Source organism: Salvia splendens, chromosome 7 (genome assembly GCF_004379255.2).
Source record: "Salvia splendens isolate huo1 chromosome 7, SspV2, whole genome shotgun sequence".
Taxonomy (NCBI): domain Eukaryota; kingdom Viridiplantae; phylum Streptophyta; class Magnoliopsida; order Lamiales; family Lamiaceae; genus Salvia; species Salvia splendens.
The window spans coordinates 12,395,235-12,410,565 of record NC_056038.1 but is presented as its reverse complement, the minus strand read 5'-3'; the positions used below and the strand labels follow the sequence as shown (position 1 = coordinate 12,410,565).

Sequence of the window (15,331 nt, the reverse complement as noted above, 5' to 3'; positions counted from 1 at the left end):
ATCCATAATCACTTTTAAACCTTGTTGGCTTCAACCAAATAAAAACGCGCAACACAAGGTTCAAATTTCTTCAAAATAAGGCAAAATCTGCATACACAAAAAGACAATTTGAAATTCGAACTCACCCTTATCTTGGGGTGATTGTCGTTTCCAATGATCGAAAATGAAATGCAGTCACTAGGTTCTGTTATAAACCCTTTCTCAAAAACAGGATTATAAAGAACCACCTATAAATAAAACATCACCGGTCACCTGCCGAAACATATGGAGAAATGATCGACATCATCAAACATTTGACAATGATCATAACTCCCAAATCCAGGTTCTGCTAGTCGTAGCTGCAACTTAATATAGGTATAACTGCCATCACACATTTTGAGAACCCTCGGGTTTGTCCCTCTCCATGGGCTCTGCAGCGGCTGGTGGCACTTCTTGTCCAGCCCCTGCTTCCGTGTTTTGGCCAGGGCTGGAACCAGCCCCTTGAGGTTGAGACTCGCTGCCTTGAGATGGAGCTGGAGAGGTTGGCTCTGGTTTTGCTGGCTTTGGCTTCGTCATTATTGGCCGGCAAAACCTGTGAGAAAATTGGGTCTTATCAGATGCTTGTGAAGATTTTAGGGCTACCAATCAATGGAAAATCAAAATTTTGCAGTTTGTAGGCGAAAAATTTACCATGCCAACAAGCATGCGTATGTTTAACAAGAAAAGGCAAATGCAATACGGTCTGAATTTGAACTGCTAGGAAAGAAAAGGATGGAGTTCTAAGGAATTTTTGAAGTACCTATCAAGGGCTTCAGCCTTTTTCTTCACGTCCGCAGACAGTAAAACTGGGTTGGCATGTTTTGGAAGCGAGTCTTGTTGCTGTTTTTTCTCTCTCAACCAAGCTTCAGCTCCCACACATTCATTCAAAACCTGACAGTTCATAACATTTAGTGAGAATTCTGTAATAATATATTGATGCACATATGGCAAATAATATATACCTTTTGCTTCTCCGCCACATCAATATGGTCAAACTTGGGATCAGTGGACATTGCAGCCTCCCTGTAACTATTGATGCAATAAGCAATTTGGTCAATCACAGATCCCCTCTCCGTGTGCTCCTTGTAGCGCTCCTCTATGGGATCACCTTGCTGCAGGGTTTTGGACAACTAGTTAACAAACCATCTGGTAAAGTAAGAAGAAAACAACAAACGTGATGTAATGAGTTTCCATTTTTTACCTTCTTGAGCTCCTCCAGCTTGGCAACATATACACCTTTGGTTTCATCTTCACCATCCTCATATAACCAATCTTCTACCTCCTGGAGTCTAGCAATCAATTGCTCTCGCTCTAACTCCGTAGCAAAATCATGATACTTATCATGAAGCTGCAGAGACATAAAAACATTTCAGATAAATACTTAAGGTGATTCGCAGTAACAAGATCAAGACCTTGTACGTACTTTAATCCTCATATCATAAACATAAGACTCAACAGCATTCTTCTTGTCTTTAGTTTCCTCCATGACACGATCCTGCAAAGCCATCTCGAATTCCTTCTCCACGGCTTTTTGCACATCTGGAGCAGCAAGAGCTCCAAAAACAACTTCTGACACTGGCACAGTTTTCTTGTTAACCTTCTTTTTCGGAGCCTCCACCTGATGAGCATTAATACAGTGATATTACTAGTAGTCCAAGACAAATACAAGCACCAAAAGAAAAGGCATACTGTAAAAGGAAATGAACAAGGAACATTGTAAACATAATCCCTGCAATATTAAGAACATGTTATACATACATTAAATCAACTGGAATGAAAATCTACTAGTTTGGAAGCCTGCAAAAGAGAGAGTATTCTATACCGCATAGGATAATAATTACTGGACTTGCACGTAACCCCAATAAATAGAACATGAGAAACAAGACAAAGGTAAAGAAATGGTAAGATTTAGAGAGCAGATAAGTGAAACACCAAGACAAAGAACCAGAAACGGACATTCCAAAGTCATTAGTAGGGTAAATACTCTACAGAAAGATAGAAGTAAAAATTTATAGGAATCTACACATATAAAAAAACATATTTCAATATAAGCATGCAAGTTACCTTGACATCTGTTTCCATCTGAACAGGCTTATCTCCTGACTCTGGCACACCATTTTCAGCTGCAGGAACTTCAGTTGTTGAGTCCTGCATATTTACATCAGCAGCACTTGGTGGAGCAGGGTCAGCAGGAAGTTCATCAGTCTCCATCTTAGCTGGCTCTTTGTCAGACTCTTTAACAACTGGAACCTCTACTTCCTCTTCTTCAAGCAGCTGTTTCAAGAGAGGCCGTCATGTTTTTTAGGAAAGTAAATTTTTACCAATAATATTGTATATAACACATAAAGAAACAACTCGCCAAGCTAGATATATAGATGTTTCACTCCTCCTGCCAATAAATTCTAGCACAACGCTACAATATCCTTTATTACCAAAAGAATTGCTAACATTTTTGCAATTTTTCCTGTTCTTTGGGTCTATGTTTAATCCCCACAAGATTAAGTCATTCTCTTACATTGATAAGCATATAAGCTAAGGACCCCTAACTTAACCAAAACCGGTACTCCCGCCTACAAGACATTTCACACTTTCATGTGGAACCGGCGTGGGATTTATATTATCCTTCCCCTTTCAAACTGGAACGCCGAGTGGCAAACCCAAATACAAGGCCCACCCTCCATATGCTGCCCCTTAGGCCCACACCTTCAGTGGCAATGTGGCATGCACCCATTTGGTCACACTTTCGGGTAGCCCCTTTCCATAGGCGTCTAGATCCATGTTTAGCCACAATTTTATGTCGAACCGATATGAGATTCATATCATATATAGCTCGCAGTTTATAGACTAAACCATCTTCATTAAACAAAAAAAATCTGATTAACCTAACATATGTTTTTCCATCGTGTATATGTTAGCTTTTGACAAAAGTCAAATTGCAAAAAGGTCCCGAAAGTCCGTCTCATTATATTCATCCAAGGATGAATGGAGTATCTCTACCTCCATTACTATAATACTAATAAGGAAGCAATCCAACTGTTAAAGCATGAGGAAGAATATAATTTTACACATGCATCATTCATGGAGAAACATATTTGAGTTACGATGTACGTAGTAACCCCACACATTAAGTAAGATAGTTGCAATCCAACAATCTGCTAGGGCAAGAAATTATTATTCATTATCCTATCAAGATAACAAACTACAACTATAACGCTGACGAAGAAAACTAAGACTTTCCATTACCAGAGCTATCCTATTATAAGCATTTAAAATTGGCATTAGTGGCACCAATAATGAGAAGACCTTAATTAAGCTCACTCTTTGAGTGTTCCCTAAAAAAAACTGGAGTATTACTCAGCAATTAGGATGCGAATCTATCGTGAGAGCCAAGAGCTTACCGTTGCCGATTCGACAGACACAACACCATGAAGATTAAGACGCACTTTGACTTTCAATTTTGCCTTCTCACCATTTGCCGACTGAAAAGGCCCAATCTGCAATCAATGTGTCAAAACAAAAGGAAAATAGATGTTGAGTAAGTGACAGGGTTACACACGGTATTGATTGACGGATTAAAACAAATATGCAACGCAAACTTACTGTATAATGGCTGATCTTTGCTGGAGCTTGCAACTCACTGACATCAGAATATTGTACATCTAATGTGAAAGTCTCAGACCTATAGAAAGTCGAAGCTTTCATGCTAGGTATTGGGTTGCCCTTTGGGAATACAATGGTGCTCTGCAGATTATCACCACCTGCTCCATTTTGTGTATCTCCAGCAGGAGCTTTCCATGTCAGAGCAATGGGGAAAGGGAAGCTCTCGTTGACCTGCACATGAAAACTATATTTCAGCATTTCTGTCACAGCCTATGATAGGAGACTGTTTCAGAGGTATATTGTTTTGACGACAAAGCACTACATGAAAGTAGAAGATAAGGCTTTTGAACCAAGTAATTCATACGCCAACCAATAACTTTTATATTGAGCCATATGCAGTGCTTGCAGTTATAAAAATAAGAAGCTATAACTGTGAATACATTAATAGACAAAGCCAAGATAGGAATGAAAATGCACCTGGAATTCCCAAACTTTGAATGTAGGACTAAGAATAGCACATTGTAAAGCACAGCCTTTTGCAACACATTCACTTGCATTCATTGTACGCCTGGGCTCCATCCCAAAGAATTCAGTCAAAATCTTAATCATAGCAGGGTCTCAAGAGCCTGATCCCACAACTTCAACTGAGTGTATATTCTGAATAGTCAGTCCAGCATCTGCTAGAGCCTTCTCCAGCGGCTTCTTCACACGCTCCAAAACTGAGGTGCTAATTTGTTCAAACTCCTCTCTCTTAATAAATCCTCTAACATCTTTATCATCCATCAAGCATTCAATGTTCAGAGGTGCTTCAGGGTTAGCACTGAGAACCTTCTTCAACTTTTCACAACCAGCACGGAGCCTTAGACAACCTTTGCATTCTGATAGACATCAATCTTATATTCATCCTTGAATTTCGCAGCAAAATGCTGGAAAAGAGCTTCATCAAAATCTCTTCCACCCAGTGACCGATCAAAAGAGTGAGCCAAAATTTTTAGCTGACCTTTCTTGAATGCAGCAATACAAACTTGCAAACTTGCATGCCCCGCATCAACAAAAGCAACGTTCATTGGTTCATTTTCTGGTAGATCAGTCTTATATATACCATAAGCCATAGCAGTAGCGGTAGTCTCATGAATAAGACGAAGAGGGTGTAAACCAGCAATGGTGGCTGCATCAATCACAGCCCTCCTCTGTAGATCAGTGAAATAAGCAGGAATTCCAATGCAACAATCCACAACCGCTGTTGCACTCAAGTTCTTTTCTGCAATGCTTTTCAAATTGGAAAACAGCATTCCCAATACCTGACCTGAGTAGGCGAAAACGTCTTATTTTCTCCCAAATACCGAGCATGTATTAAGGGATAACCATCAGGCCCTTCAGTCACCAAGAAAGGCAATGACTTTAGATCACGCTGCAGCTCCGGATCAGAAAACTGGCGTCCAATCAGCCTCTTTATTTGAGATATTGTATTTTTGGGATTCATCAGACTTGATGCGGCCCCTGCTGTACCTAGGAAACGCTGTTTGTCTCCAAAGAATACAAGAGAAGGAGTTTCCCGCTTTGATTCATCGTTAAGTACTACATCAATACCTCTTTGCCTTGCAACAGCAACAACACAGCTCTCGTTTCCAAAATCAAAACCAACCACACTCATGTTTGCTTGGTGGTTAAGATTGGTAACACGGTCACTTGACCACAAACTATGAGGCCACAACCTACGGCACAAATATCCAAACAAATTCAGCCACCAATCACTCGGACAGACGAATTTTACAAAACAACAGTACTGAAGTAGTATCCATGTCGGCAGACTTAGACACACATTGAAAATAATTGTAGAGGTTTAAGCAAAGGCATAGACCTAGCTAAATTACCGCAGAAAATCACATTACACTCAACCACACTACTTAAATTCTTAGTCGCGGACGACTAATTACACCTCGGGCGCAAAACAAACAACAAAAGTAACCTACTTTATACTTCAACAGCTCCAATTCCACCCAAACAGGCTAGTACTTGAAAAAGAAGACCAAATTCAGCAAAATTTAATAGGCAAAGATTCAACGCATCGAAGTAGGAAATTAAGCACAAAATGAGGACACCAAACAATAGAAAAAAACAACCGATCAGATCTAAAAAGGATGAAAACGAATGTTAGCAGCAGAGGTTTGAAAGTAGCAATACCTGCAGACAGATCAAGCGCGCTCCGATAGAGAGATTATGGAACTGTCTCCAAATACAGTGAATGGTCGGGGCAGCTAGGAACCTCTAGAGTTATTTGCTCGAGAAACTGCAGAGAGATGGGGGTTTTAAGACCATCCACAATAGGCGCCCAGCGACCGCCCAGCCGAGCGCCGGCGCTAGGCGGTTCGCTGGGCGGTCTAATGCAGCCGCCCAGCGGCTGAGTGGAGAGAGAAACCGCGCAGCGCTGGGCGGTTATGTGGCGCTGGGCGGTCGGCTGGGCGGTCCGTTCGGCGCTATTGCAGCGCCCAGATCGCCCAGCGCATCGCCTAGCGCGAAAAAATAAATTTTTTTTTTCGAAACACTATATATACGCGCTTTGTTCGTCATTTTCATTCGCACGACTTGTTTTAACGAGTACTCTCTCTATCTTAATTTCTGTTCAAGATCAACAACGCAAAATGAGTAATGCTGGTGATAGTAGTGGTGGTAGCGGAGGGGATGCTGAGGAGTACGAACGTCGAATGGTCGAGGCGTTGGACGCCTATACGACCAACGCGATAAACCAATGGATGGAAAGGGCCTTGCAGCCGGCGATACCTCGACCTCCCCCAGTGGTCCACGCCGCAGTGTGATTGATCGGGATCACGTAGCTGCACATCAGCGCCTATACGAAGACTACTTCGCACAGAAGCCTCGGTTCAACGCCAACCTTTTCAGGCGTCGTTTTAGGATGACCAGGAACCTGTTTATGCGTATTGTCAACGCTTTGGAGTCTCGATATCTGTATTTCCGCTTCAGACACGATGCGTCTGGCAGACCCGGCCACACACCTATTCAAAAGTGCACTGCGGCAATCCGGCAGTTGGCCTACGGAGGCGCGGCAGACATGTGGGACGAGTATCTCCACATCGGTGAGACGACTGCCTTGCAATGTCTGAAGAATTTCTGTCTGGGAGTGATAGAAGTATTCGGTGATCAGTATCTGCGAAAGCCTACCCCCGAAGACTGCCAAGATCTGTTGCGGATGCACGGGAGTCAGCATGGGTTCCCGGGTATGTTAGGCAGCATAGATTGTATGCATTGGGACTGGAAGAACTGTCCCGCAGCCTGGAAGGGGTTCTACACGTCCGGCTACAAGGGAAAGAATCCCACGATGATCCTGGAGGCCGTAGCTGATTACCGGCTTTGGATTTGGCACGCGTATTTTGGGATAGCTGGTTCGAACAACGACCTCAACGTCCTCAACTCGTCGCCACTTTTCAACGAGCAGTGTCAGGGCGTCGGTCCGGCCATCAGTTTTGTCGCCAACGGCAACCAACATGATATGGGCTACTACTTGGCGGATGTGATATACCCTAGGTGGCCCGTCTTTGTGAAGACGATCCGATGCCCAGGAGATGCGAAGAAGGCCTACTTTGCGGCACGGCAGGAGTCGGCGCGCAAGGACGTGGAGCGCGCATTTGGTGTGCTCCAGTCTCGATGGGCGGCAATTAAGGGTCCAACGCGTTTGTGGGATGTCCAATGCATTGCTGATATCATGTACGCATGTATTATCATGCACAACATGATTGTCGAAGATGAAGGTGGCGAACTGACCAATTGGGTCAACGACGATAATGAAGCCGGTCCAAGCCACGGCGTGGCCGCCCCCAACGTACGGAGTGGGGTACCTCACGATGAAGCCGGCCTCTTACAAGCACACGCCGACATGCGCCAAACGGCGGCTCATATTCGACTCCAAAAGGATTTAATTGAAGAGTTATGGGCACGGAGGATTGACCGCCATTAGTTTTTTTTAATTATGTAATTTTTTTTAATTAATGTACTTTTTATATTTTATTAATATTAGTGAATTTTCTCGTTTTTGTGTCGTAAATTTAATTCCGTATATTGTGTGATTTTTAATTATTTCATTTTGTATATATTTGTTAATAATGATGTGGATAGTATGTGGCTGGGCTATGGCTGGGCTATTGCTGGGCTATTTGCTTATTTTGATGATGTGGCAGGAGGATTTTTAGTGCTGATGATGTGGCAGTGGCTGGGCTATGGCTGGGCTATTGCTGGGCTATTCCTATTGTGGATGGCCTAAGAGAGATGGTTATGTGGGGGAATTTTCAGTTCGAATTTATTTGTGGAAAATAAAGAAAAAGAGTTGTTCTCTTAGTCTAGTTGCGCATTCTAGAAAGATCTCTCTTCATTTTACATTTGGGCTCTTTAGCTGGACTGGGCTGACTGGACTCTTTTGGTTTTGTAATCGTCATTTTTGGGCATAGGCCTACTCTTTGAATTAATTTTCGTGCAATAGTATTTCCTTTATTCCACAATTTGTACAAATTTTCTTTAATTATAATAAAAGCATGCAGAGAGTCGACATTATGTGTTTGGAAAAGTGTTTCAATAGCAGTTTGGCAAGAACTGTATGAATGGGAGCAACACAACTAACTAGCTTTATAATTCAAAAATATTGATACACACTGCAGCGATATGGAAAAATGTAGTACTACTAATGTATTTTTGCTTCTTCGGAGTAATATTTAGATATGATAAAGTATCATAATTTCTGTAGTATATCATCTAAGACACAATTTTTAAGTATATCTAAAAATGAAAATATTGATATCTGAGATATTTTTTTTCAGAATGAGGGAATATAAGAGTGACCACTATAATACCGCCTTGGCGGCCTATTGTGTCTGTTTTTCATAACATAAACGACTATAATCTCAACAGCTGGAAAAATAAAATGAAATTAACAACGATATTTATAATAAAGTTGGGTAGTGATCTATGGCAAACACCCCTTAACCAAATAACTAGAGAACAAATCATAGCCACAAGATCAAGAAAATCAAGGGCTATTATTAATACATGTAATTTTTGAATTTAAAGGATAAATTAGTTCCCCTATCACTAATTTACTTCATAATAACAAGGCGGGGGTATAATGGTCATTGCACAAATAAAATTAGGGTTAAACTCTAATTAGTCGCTCATTCCTGAAAATCATTTCTCCCGCTCTTCTATTTTGTTACGTTTAGGAGATATGCAGATGTGGCTACAGCTTCGGGCTAAAAAGATTTGGGAATGTGTGAGTCAACCAAGAGTGCACGTGTCATTTCCAGGAGTTTCCTATTCTTACGTTTGGCTACCCCGTTTTGCTCATGTGTATTTGACAAGTAGTTTGGTGAACTAATCCTCTTTCTGAAAAGAATTGTATCATTTTTGTGATAACAAATTCCCCCCCCCCCGGTTGTCCGATCTAAGGTTTTGGATTTTCTTGTTATACTCTGTTTGCACGAGATTATAAACATATTAAATTTTTCAAAAACTTCGGACTTAGATTTTAAAAAATATACCCAAGTCAAACGAGAGCAATCATCAATAAATAACAAGAAATATTTAAGCCCATGACTACCCGAAACAGGGCGCAGGACCCCAAACGTCGGAATGTATCAAGGCAAAAGTAGTGTTCATACGAGAATTATTAAGCTTGTACGAATGTCTATGGCTCTTGGCCAAAAAACAAGTATCACATGTGAAAGAAAATTGAGAACTTGCTAATTTAGGAAAAAACATGCGTAAATATCCTATGGAAGGATGTCCTAACCGGGATGCCAGAGCCAACCCTGTGATTCTGTTGGTCTGTGAGTCAGCATCGCAGTACCGTGTTGGGCCATCTGGTCCACATAGTACAGACCTCGATGTTCAATGCCGCGCCCAACTGTCGTCCCCGTCCTGATATCCTGTAAGACACAAAAATTTGGCTCCACTAGAAGTTTACATTTCAATTCCCTAGTGACATGAGTAACAGATAGTAATCTGTTTGCTGTCTGGACATACTTCTTGTGTGGAAAAGTGATATTAGTAAAATCAGAAGATTTATAAGACATAATATCATTATAAGAAATAATATCAGTAGCACCACAGTCAAATATCCATTCACAGTCTTTATTCTGGGTTCCGGATAAAGAGGAAATAGCAAGGGCTTCAAATTTTTTGTGACATAGAATATTGGGGTCAATTTCGAATTCAGATGTAGTTTTGGGCATTTCAGCTAGAGCACATAAACTGAGGGACTGATTTGAAATCATATAGGGTTCAATTTCTAGTTTAGGATTTTTTCTCGGGGTCAAATTGAGAGGGACGAAACATAAGGGGGCCTTTTTTAATTTCTGGAAAGGAGTGGAATATAAATTCCAATTTTTTACCTCCATCCTAGCCGCCGAAGGTCTCGCTGTGTCGTCGCCGGTCTGCCCTCCACCGTCAGTTATGTCACGGTTCTGGGTCGCGCCGGTGCTACCCGTTGGAATTTCGGCGTCGGCAGCCCGGTCTGTCACCACCAGCGCTACACGTCCGCTACCCCCGTTTCTGCTTCCGTTTCTGGTTAGGGCTTTCGCCGCCCTTGCCTTCTTCATGTCATCCCACCAAGCGGGGAACCCAATGATGTGGAAGCATCCTTCCTTGGTGTGTTTTTTTCCCACACAGTGTGAGCATGTCTGTCGGCTCCTATCCTCACCGGAGCGTCGATTCCAGGGCCGATTGGTGGTGGTTGGTGGCTGATTGAAGTGTCATCGGTCGGAGATGGCGAGCCCAGAGCCGATGCCTTCCTTCGTGTTTCCTATTTCGGCACCGAGGAATCTGCTCATTGTTTGATTCGCGACGTACAATTTCGTATGTGACGCATGCCATTGGTAACGGGTCTCTTCTGACTATCTCCTTTTTAACTGCATCGTACCTATCATCCAACGCCGTGAGGAATTGATATAGTTGTACTGTCTATTTATCCATTGGCTTTATTTCTCGACGGTCAATCGAGATCCATAGTCCCTGGAACTTGTTCCATAGAGCTTCGGGTGACATTCCTTCTTGTCTGACGACGTTGGTTTGACGATGTAGGTCATAAATTTGGAGTGGCATTCCTTCTTGTCCCACTGCCATACGTTACGGCGAGGCCTTCCTATAGGTCTTGCACAGTTGCATATTGTGAAACTTCATTGATAAGGTCTGCCTCAATGTTGTTGATAAACCAATTAAACACGTAGTGATCGCGTTGTTGCCACTGTTGGAAGAGTGGATCTGACCGTGGGGGAGGACTTGAAACTCCATCTATGTGACATATTGTTTGCCCAAGGATTGGACCAGAGAGTGTAGTTTTCGCCATTGAGTTTGGATGTGACAGTGATTTCGCCCAAGGGTTCTGGGTGATGAGTCTTCATCTTGTTGGTTTTTGGGTATGAGGACTGTTTGAGGAACTCCGCAAATTGTGCTACTAATTCTGGTGGGAGTAACACCAGTTGTTGGTTAGTTGTTCCGGTGTGCTGAAAAATTTTGTTGTCGGAATCGGATTCTGACATGGTTATTTTCTGATTTTGCAGGTACAAAGGGCTGAGGAAGGTTAAGGACGGTGATGAATTTTTTCTTAGTCCTTACCCGCTCGTGATACCATATTAAAAATATTGAGATGATTGTAATTGCTTGTGTATTGATACCAATCGGTTTATGCCTAGTTATAGGACTATTTAAATTGTATTTTTGGTAGTAAATATTCTAATTCTAGGCTATTTAATAGTGTATCAATTACATATTAATTGAGTATCAATCACATATCAATTGAGCATCTTTTCCTCCTTTGCCGTTTTAGGTAAGTCTTCATGACTACCTACCTAAGTAGTCATGTTTGTTAGTTGTGTTTTAATATTAGATATAATAGGGTCCACAGGGATATAGCATGTGGGTTTTTATGGATTTCGATTCTTCAATTATAATCAATGAGATTATGAGCTCAATGTAGATGATAATTGAGTATCAATCACATATTAATTGAGTATCTTTTCCTCTTTTGCCGTTTTAGGTAAGTCTTCATGACTACTTACCTAAGTAGTCATGTTTGTTAGTTGTGTTTTAATATTAGATATAATAGGGTCCACAGGGATATAGCATGTGGGTTTTTATGGATTTCGATTCTTCAATTAGAATCAATGAGATTATGAGCTCAATGTAGATGGTAGGGTAGGGGTACTGGGGATAAATTATTATCACTAATATACATGATGTGAATTATTATTAAACCATTATGTAAGCTGTACACATAAATATGTATAGACAGATGTCTATTAATTATTCAAATAAAATATCACATGCATTAGTATTAATTTTCATTTTCCTCACATACTAAGGAAATTTATATACTCAATTAGTATTTTTTTTACAAAAATATGCGATCATACTATTAGTTTGCTTTTATTTTTTTTAAGTACTTATATTGCTTCACATCTTATATTGCCTTGAGTAAAAAGCTAATAGTCGGAAAATACATAAATTATAGACCATTTCAAAATTTTACCACCAACTTTGAACATGATAAAAAAATACATAAACTTTTAGTATGTAGGAGTAGTTAATTTCTCATTGTCAAAGTATTCTAGAAAAATTAACTAAAATCAATGTGGCATATATGTCCAGTAACTATTTAAACGCAGAATGACATAGTAAAATTAGTTTTGCTATGACAAATCAACATATATATAAATCAAATTGGGACACAAAATGTGAATGCATACTACATTTGGTTTATTTATCTCCACTTTAGATGTTTATGCGTAATAGTGATTTGGTCTATTCAAAAAGAATTACGATCCTAGTCAATCAATTACACTTTTAACTAGATGTGACATGGGTTAATCTCAAACCCTATATTGAAGTGCAATTTTTCAAAAGTTGGATGATCGTATTCTATGTATTCTCCTAAAAAGCAGCATGAAAATAAGCAAAGTTTTGGATAATAAATATTCAGATGGATGGTGTAGCTGCCGAATAAGAAATCAAAGATAACGAAAAAGTTTGGACATTCTATGTGTTTCTCTTTTGCTTTTACTTTTTTCTTTTGCTTTTCCCTTAATTTGGTCCAATATTGAAATATGTATTTATTTGAGATTTTATTTTATTCTTGAATAAGTGCTGTCATATTTAAACTTAATATTATATCAGAATTCTCATAAGTGCTCCAATATCTATGTAAGTCTTTCAATTTTTTTTTTTCAGATTTTCAGATAATAATTAGAATTTTTTAGAGAATTAATCATAATCAAGCTTGGTAAAATGATGTTTACTTTGAGTAGTAGTATAATATATAGATACAGATAATCTAAGCGTGATTTTAATAGATTGATTAATGTTGAGTCTGTCTATGTTTTATGAATCTCAACTCAAAATGTAGTTTGACAGTTATGTAGACTTATTTTTAGGTAACGTCATATAAGTTGCCTTCTTTATGTGTTTTCAAAGGAAAAGACGGAGTTTTGCCCTTTCATGCTATCCAAACTTCTCTCCTTTTTTCTTTATTTCTTTTGGAGAAAACGTTTGGCACGAAATCGAGCAAAGAATGATATGTTTGAGACTCTAATCTATGACCTTAGCTCAAGAGTATATTCTGCCAAAGATAGAGGAGTAATTATTTGTAAATTAGGTTTACAATACATAGCTTACACATAGTCTATATAAACATGTAGTCCCTTTGTTCTATTTACACTGAATAAGAATAATCCCTTTTACCGTTTCTTTAGTTTAGCATTTGTGATGAGAACACGTGGAATTACTTTGTGAGTTTAGCTTTGTTGAGCCTTTATGCATGTAGTGGTCTTGCTCGGGACGAGCAAAAACTTAAGTTTGTGGGTATTTGATGTGAATCAAATGATGCTAATTCTACTTCAAGATTTCTCCTATTTTTTATGTTAAAATTATCTATCAATTAATCATTAAAGTTTTATTATTACATATTAGTTGATAGATGTACATGTGGAGTGACTACAATGAGCCAAAGCGGTGGGGTCTGATTCAAAGTGTTCGTTGCCTATTAAGACAATGTCCAAATTCTTTTATCTTACCACCGTTATCTTCTTCTTTGAAATAGCTTCGCGTGGGTACCTTGTACGCTTCAATCGTAGCTCGGATGAAGAAGTTATGGCCATTTGACGAAGGCTGAGCGGAGCAGTGCGAACCCCGCGAAAACGCCCAGGAGGGGCGTTTTTCTTGGAAACTGCCGAATTTAGTCTTCAAATTGGTTTCTGGAGCAGTTTCTATGGGATTATTCAGATATTCCAGACGAGAAAGGATGGGAAAAGAGAGGAAAAAGGAAGATTGGAGATGCAATCATTCAACTTCCATCATCTATTTGCTATCATCTGCACATCAATTTCATGAGTTCTATGGTTCTTCTTTATTGGTCGTGGACGGGTAAGTAAACGAATTTTTCTAACACTATTCCTAATACTTTTTTCTCTTAATTCTTTCTATTTTATCAATTTTTGTCTCTTCCTACTCCCTATATGAGACATTGTTATTGGGTGCATGGATAAGCTTTGAATGGAAAAAGAAAAGAGAAAATTGCATAGGAAGAGCCGAGGCCCAAAGTTATCCCTTTGTGTGGAATCCATTATCCATCAAATCTTTTGATACAAACAAACAATAATATCCCATAACCTTTTCATCATTCCCCCCTTACCTTCTCCTCCCACTTTTCATTGCTATATTCTTTCAAGGCAAATTGTTAGGTGAAGATGAGCTACCCCTCTTCCCATTGGGTTTGGGTGGGTGCAACCGCAAGGCAGCGGCCAGCTGAGGAAGGTGGTGGTGCGGTTGTGAGGGTGTGTGTGTGTCTGTGCTCGTCCACCAATCATCCGGGCTCGTTTGGGTGTAGGCGACACTGTGGAGAGTATAAGTGGGTTAATAGGCTGCGATCAAAGCCTATTTAGTCTACCTAATCATTTCAATGTAAATTTTCTAAAGCAAGGTCAGCACAAGATGTATATATTTCTTCAATTTCTACGATAAGTAAACATTAGTAGCTCATGCAGCAATACTAGCTAGTTCTGTATATATGAATTAACAGTTTCATGAATCCGAAGGTAAGAGACTGGTTATGAACACTGATTCATGCTTCATGAAGTATGGTGATCTTAGATGCTGGAAAAATTGCATTCGTCTCTATGCCATCACTGTTAAGAAAAGGAAGAGGAATTAGTAAAAAAATTAATTCAACTTTACTATGCTAAAGAAAAGGGTGAGAACATTAATTGTGCTTCCCCTTTTGCCTATTTCTAAATTGCAACAATGAATCAACAACAGAGCCTTCAGCAATTTTAGTGAGTAACTGTCTGATTTAACATTATATTTTTTGTGTATGATCATACATTATTATACATCCCTTTACGAAAATCATAACGACCAAAATCATAGACGCGTCCTCTAATTAGGGAGGATGTGCTGAACGACCAAATAAATAGACAAAGGAATATTTTGGCACTAGTAAATTATTTAATTTTAATGAACAACTTAATAAAGAGAAAAAAAATGAATTGAATCATTTTGGCACTCACTGCCAAACGACCAAATAAATAAAGAGAGAAAATAAATGAATGTGCTGACACAAAAGGGGCTAAATTTGAATTTTAACCAAGATGCAGGGTTACAAAACTAGAAAAGCAAATTTTGGCATTATTTTTTATTTTCAAATTTGATTCAAGTTTTC

General features: G+C 39.6%; 1 pseudogene; it reads right to left on the bottom strand.

Annotated features, from left to right (window-relative positions):
• Positions 1-92: 92 nt before the first annotated feature.
• LOC121741317 lies at positions 93-5,910 on the bottom strand (annotated as a pseudogene).
• Between the last annotated feature and the right edge of the window lie 9,421 nt (positions 5,911-15,331).